The following is a 7,167-nucleotide window of genomic DNA, read 5'->3' as shown; positions in this document are numbered from 1 at the left end:
TTCTCTTAATTCTAGACCTTAACTTAAAGGGCAATTAAAAAAATAAGCCCTTTTTGGTGAGAATGCCTCATTGGATCCGTTATTTTTACAATATTACAATAAATATACAATATAGCATGACGTATTGATTCTTGTCCCATTCTAATGTTTCAAGGAGCGCCATTTGAGACTATGATCCAAAAGAAAAGGGGGGGGGGGAACCTGGGATCCAACCCATGAACCCGAGTTTAGCTTGGTCACGCCTTAACCAACTCCACCACAACCATCTCCTATAAATAAAACAATACAGGAAATTCATGTGAGATTTGATGAAAAAGCAAAGAAGAGTGCAAGAGCCAATTTCTCACACAATCAGGATCCAGGTTTTTCTTCATAGTTGCAATTTTAATTTGTTTGGCCAGCTCAGGTTTGATTAAACCTGGAAAAGAAATCTTTAGCTGAACGGTTGTTGTACATGCCCTTCTCTGGGAATGAATGGAAGTTACCAACCAAGGTCTACTTTGTTGAAAAACGGCTTATTTAAAAAGCCACAATTGGTAAAGTTTGAGGTAAAATTGGTATCAATTCCTTTGCAATGTGGTCAATGGATGGTTAAGCTATCATATCCTTACCCTTGTTAAACCAATGGACCCATACTATTGATGCATTTAAAAATGACATTAGTATTTTCCTAGATTTATACCCATAATCAGTTGTAATTGTCCCCAAGACAAATTAACTTGGAAGAAAAAAAGAACGCAGAAGTATTGTGGAAGGATTCTTTAGGAGGAAAAATCAGCAAAATCAGTTTTGACAAAAGTTTCAAATTTAATTGGTTACAATTTTGTAGCAATTCCGAGTTCATGTTTGAATGAGTGTCTGATTCAAAACACTTCACTAAGAAAGACTTAGGTTAAAATGACGCGTAACAAACACTTGGGCCACGCCAGTGAAGATTATTTTAGGAATCAAAAGATCCTTCAATAGTGAATGGTGCTAAGCACAAAAACTGCCTGATACGAACAGCTTTCACATTAAGCAGGCGCAAGAATCTTGTCTTCAATGTCATAGAGAAAACAAGAAAGCAGATAAAACCATTCAGAACATGATATTTCAACTCCACACATCAGCTTTCCAAGAAAGTCAATTGAATGAATGGAACCAAGGCAAACTTTACTCTAAACAGCAACTCAGACTTAAAGAAATATGAAAGCATCAAGCTACTTAAGTTAGCTTGAGCGTGAAAAAATAGCTTTTTCAACCTCGACCTATCCCTATTTGCTCTAGGAATGAATGACACGATGAAGAAAACTTCTCATTGTCATAGTTGCCAGATGGCTACTTTGAGTGCCAATTTTGGGCAAATAGGGCCTTTATTTTGAACGTCAGACAGCTTAAAACAAAACGTGAAGAGACATGGAAGCCCTATAGCCCAAACCACTCAAGTGCAACATATTTCAATGTAGAGACAGTGGTGCAATTGGACCTTTATTTGCCAGAGGCTAATTCACCAAGTGCATTCTGAAGTGTAGAACGCATACCATATTTTGTGTATTGTAAACAGGCTACAAAACAATCAGTCTGCTCCATTTTTTTACATCTAAAGTTGGGTACCTTGAGTGCCTTGAGACGCCAAAAATTCATGGAATGACATTTAGTCATTTCCAAGGCATGACGCAGAGTAAAGTGGACAAATGCACTAGATTACGATTACATGACAAGATAAAAATTCCTTTTGGTTGAAAAAAACTGAATCCTCAAGTTCAAAAATTTCAATCGAGAAAATTTGGAAATTTCAAAGAATGTATAAAAAAGGGGGAAAAAAGGTTGTCCAGCGATCCATTTTGATGAAATACCTTTATGACGACTCTTGGTCACGTCACTTTGAAACATGTACAAAGTATGTGTTGAATGGTCCACTTATGGTGCATTTAGATGACACTTGTTTTGACACATATTGTGATCACATATTCGACGAGAAGTTGGCAATTTGACACAAATTGAGATTCAGACAATTTACACACACCAGTACTACACAGAAGACTATCTGTGTCAAACATAATGGGCCTTGACGAGATTACTGGTTCTCCATGATGGCGTGCGATCAGGTGACAAAGGTAGGAGTATTAGTTGACCAAAATGAAAAGTATGAAAAAATATGTAAATTTCCATTGGTTTCATTTGTCAGTCTATGACAACGTTTCCTGCCGTCATCACAATGCTAAGTGACTTACTTCAGAAAATTCAAGAGGGCAAATTGTTTCAATTTTCTTGTAATAAAAATAAACTTGTTTGGTAAATACAAAGCATCTGATTTATTTTATCGCTAGTCAAGCTGGTTTGAATGGGAGCTCTGTGTCCGTCACTTGTTAAACTCCAAGGGAGACCATATCTGACCACTCAAAGTTACGTCAAAGCGCATTTTGTTTCATCAAATTTCCAACATATCTCGCAAATGCCGTTAGTTTGAACACATTCAAACTTGAATTTTAGTAATTAAATAATTTCACTCCAAACAGGATTGAGGATCGTAAAACAATACCAATTGCAATTGTATCCCTGAGGTCACGCTTCATCTTGCCATGGGCGATTGCGCTGACCTTGCCTGAGAATTGTTTCACATATTGCAAAAAATGGAGCAGATTCCAAATGAAATATGTGGCCATGTGATTGATAATATCTCATTTGAAAGCCGTATGTGACCACAATATGTGTCAAAACAAGTGTCGTCTAAATGCACCATTACACGACACAGATTTTATCACATTAATTTGACAAAGGAGTGATTCAAACCTCACACACCAACCCTCTTGTCGTTTACACTTCCAAAGTGCTTTTCATTGCGTATTTTTGATCTCAATGGAGCGTTCACAGTTTCTAAATACTGGGATAAGCGGGAGCTTGAGGAGTGCAAGAACAAGTGACAGATTATTTTGTGTTAGAATAGAGCAACGCTTTTATTTAACAACAATGATTTTAATCACTGGCAATCAGTGATGGGAAAAATCGAGATTGATCGAATTTCTGCCACTTTCTGCCATAAGTGGCTGAAAATGGTTGAAAATGGCAGAAAGTGGCAGAAAGAGACAAAAAACGGCAAAAATTGTTTGAACGTGGTCAAAAATGGCCGCTGGTGGTTAGAATGACCAATCTTGATTCTAAAAGATGTCAAAGACAAGAAGGATCATATGGGTTGGATAGGTTTTTCAAGTGTCCTTTGCTACAAAGCATATTGATATAGCATAGGCTGAAATGCGAAATGTTCCTCAAATATTGACATTTATACTGTTTGATGGTTGATTGAATTGATAACAGTATCGATAGACCACTTGCAGTATCCAAGGTGTAGCCACAACACTTACACTTTTTTTCATAGTCTTCAAAATGGTTATTGAGTACAATACAGCTTTTTTAAATGCAATTGTCGTCATTTTGACTTTAAAAAAGTTTAGTTCAAATGGCATCCCTGACTCAAATCAATTGCGGTGGCAAAATTCAAACTCGATCACACACCAATGACGTTTAGTGGTTGTATCTCACATTAGATGCAACATACCCATCCCAACGTGTCAAAACTACACACAGGTAGGCTTAGAAATTGATGGATGGAAGTGATCGTAAATACTAGAAAAAGATGATTTAGAATAATACAAATAATTCTATTTTTTTGCCATTTTTGCCACTTATTTTGGACCAATTTCTGCCAGGTGGTAGAAAATGGCTTTTAATAATATCTCATCCCTGCTGGCAATACATTGACTTTCGAAATCGCCCTACACCGGCTCAAGAGCGCAAGACTGGAGATGATGCTCAGTACACAAGCTCCGTACTTTTGTGGGATTCTTGTTGATTTTCTTTGACTTATTCTCCCCTCTTTTAGCCACCCCTCATTGGTTGGCGCATTTTTGGCAGAGCATTGGGTGTCCACTAATTCATTCATCATGTCTTTTGTTTGTTTGGTTTATGAGTGTTGCCCAAACAAGCCATAATAGCACAAAGACTGTTGTATTAGTCTTCATCCATGCCATTTTGTACTCGTCCAATTATGGTCACCTAGGGCAAGTTGACCCGAGAATGCATGACCACTTGCCTTCTCCCTCTCTTTCTCCTTTCTTTTTCTCTCTAGCTCTTGTCATTCACATTGTGGGCCCTTATTTGTAACGTCACACGGCCCAAAGAAAACGGGAAGAGGCACGGTAGATTTCTAAATAAACTGCTCTTGCCTTGACTTGAACTCAATTTCTTTTCCGGACATTATGTGACCCGGGCACTAATTATATATAAGATTTTAATACAATTCGCCAAAAACAACACAAACGCATTATAATTCATTAAAAAGATGTTGGCCTAATCGGCCTTTTATTTGGTAAAGGCTGAGTGACAAAGCGCCCTCTGAAGTGCAGAACGTAAAACATATTTCGTGCAGCGTAAGGGGGCGATTGGAACACAGATCATATAACGATTTATATGGTCTGTGGATTGGAATGGTCGAAAACAGTACAAGGAGACGACTCTTACTGGCAGGTGACTTCAATTTGGACCTAACTCGTGTATCAGACAAGTCATATGGCCCACGTCAATTAGCAAAGACCTTCAGCGAAAATATGGACTCATGTGGAATGATCTGCCCACAATTCGGTAAAACATTTTTTGCCAAATTGGTTTTAGCGACCCCACCTCTTTTCTAGTGGATTGTTTCCTCAAATGGCTACGGACCCCCTAAAAACCTAAGAGAGAAAACGGTTTTATTCCAAATGTAAAAATATCCAATTTGACATCTTTCTCGCAACAAGTAGTTTCTAGAATGGTATTCGATATCAGCCAAGATGCCATATGACAGCTTTTTGCTCAAATCTGGCAGCTATTTTATTCTGGTGGCAACCCTTTTGGCAACTTTCTTCACCAACCAAGTGGCAACTGTGGTCAGAGTCAGTCTTGTTGAGTACAAAGATTGTGGTGGTGTTGCCTGAGCTGTTACTTATTCGCCTATGATGAGATACGGACAATAGAGTCCAATTATTACGTTAGTACATGTTTTAAGATGTCGACGAGATAAAATTCGTCCCGACAAACAATTAAAAGTCAGTCACCCAATGTGCTCATCGACCTTCCCATTGTTTTGGAGGACTACACTAAAATACCTGATGAACGAAATCTGCTGGATTTTTTTAATAGAGTACGGGAGGCTATGGCTAACATTCTTGGCGATCAGTAAGCTAGTGTGTCTCCAACTCCAGGAGGTTTAGGAGCAATAGCTCATAGCTCTAATGACGAGGCTAGTCAAATTGAGCACTTAGATGATCTTCTAGTCACACATCAAGCTTCTAAAGAAGCCCTCAGGGACTTGATCAAGGCTTTCGAGCTCTCCTCGCCCCGATGGTATGACCCCATTTCTCTCACTTTGAATGTTGCGAACGTGTTTGAGAAAATCATAAGTTCAAAATTGTAGAATTTCCCGTATTTCTTCACGAAGTCATTTCTCCTAGAAAGTCATGAGTCGGTTGATGTAGTCTATCTCGACTTTTCCATGGCCTTTGTCACGCTAAATCATTTGTTGAGAGGCTCCATGAGTTTTGGATGCAAGGCAAGGTTCTCAATTGGTTCAGAAATTTTATTAGGGGTTGGCGTCAATTTTTGGAGTTCGAAGGATCCTTTACTGGCATGCATGATGTCAAGTCAGGTGTTCTTAAGTAGGTCCCCGCCTGAGTACAATGATTTGAGGTCCCCGCCTTTTTATCATTGTCATTGCTCCACTTCAGAAGCTCAGGAGTAAAGGCAGTATCTCTATTTATGCTGACGATACAAAATTAGTGTGTTTAAGTAAAGGTCAAGACTTCGGTGGTGTGATAGATGATCAGACTTAAGTGATACTTCTTAATCAATATCTTGAATCAAAGCAAAATCCTCTTCCCAGCATGCCAAGGCTACAATCAAACGTAAAAATGAATTGAAAACGTATGCGAGTATAATAAAAATATGTTAAAAAATGTGTCGACAGATTTCTATTTTTACCATTTTTCGCCATTTTCTGGCAGGTGGTCGAAAATAGTCTTTGATAAATGGATTGATCAAATCTACTCTTGGGTTGTTGAGGGTAATATGGCCTTGAAAATAATGCAATTCCACCCAATAATCTTTGGGTCGACACCTCGTAGATGATGAAGGTAAAGGTATTCAAGAGGTCTCGTCCATGAAGAATTTAGGTGTAGTCCTCTCTTCCATGAGCCCTCCAAGATAACGGAAAGTTCAATTAGCCACGGACTTCTAGAGATAGGGACTTCAAACGAGCTTTCCACCAAATCGTCTTGCTCTTGGTCATAGTAACTCTGAACTCTGACCAAAAAACGTAAAACTCTTCAATTTAAGGCAGGTTATTTGATTGTAAGGGGGTTCGTTTCAAAGTTATGGTGTCTCAAGATTAAGTAGCTGACCAAGAGCAAGCCGAAAATTAGAATTTTACGTAGTGGTTACTACATAACTTTGACCATATCTCCTGAGTTCCCCAAGCATAGCTTTGCGCTTAAACTTGGCGAAGGTCATCTATTGAATAAGCTCTTGTGGTCCCATCAAGTGCTTATTTGGAATAAAGTGAACGGATTAGGAGATGAGAAATCTTTGCTTCAGTTCGCAGCTCCTCTCTCTAGAAGTCCATGGATGAGCATATCCAGTTGAAAGTTGGCAAAGCTTTTGAAACCTGTGTGGTTTATGTGCACGAGCTTTGTCGAAAACTCGTCATGAGCAATGATTGCAGTTGTACCCCTTTTTTAAATCACTTTCATTTCTACCCTCATATCAAATACATCTCTCGTCACTTTAATAATCGTCCTTACTTTACCGCTCGAACGATCATGCGAATAGTCCAAAGATGTTTCAACAGAAAAATTGAAGGTTTAAGAGAGCTTTCGTATTGGGAAAGAGAAAAAAAAGCTGGGACTGTACAGTGTTCAAAAAAGGTATGCAATGTACTCTTTTGATAAAGGGGTGTTTATCACTCCGAGTAATCAGCACAAAAGCATATTTAATCTGTTGGGCCTTTTGAGGTCGATGGGGGAGCCAAAGACAATATAGAGAGTATGGCCAACATACTTGGAGATCAGTTCTCTAGTGTGTTTTCAACTCCACTGAGTTTAGGAGCAACAGTCCATTGCTCTATTGATAAGTTTGTTGGGACTGGCAAGGCTTGTCAAG

Source organism: Tigriopus californicus, chromosome 4 (genome assembly GCF_007210705.1).
Source record: "Tigriopus californicus strain San Diego chromosome 4, Tcal_SD_v2.1, whole genome shotgun sequence".
NCBI lineage: Eukaryota > Metazoa > Arthropoda > Copepoda > Harpacticoida > Harpacticidae > Tigriopus > Tigriopus californicus.
Note: the sequence above shows the minus strand (reverse complement) of the source record.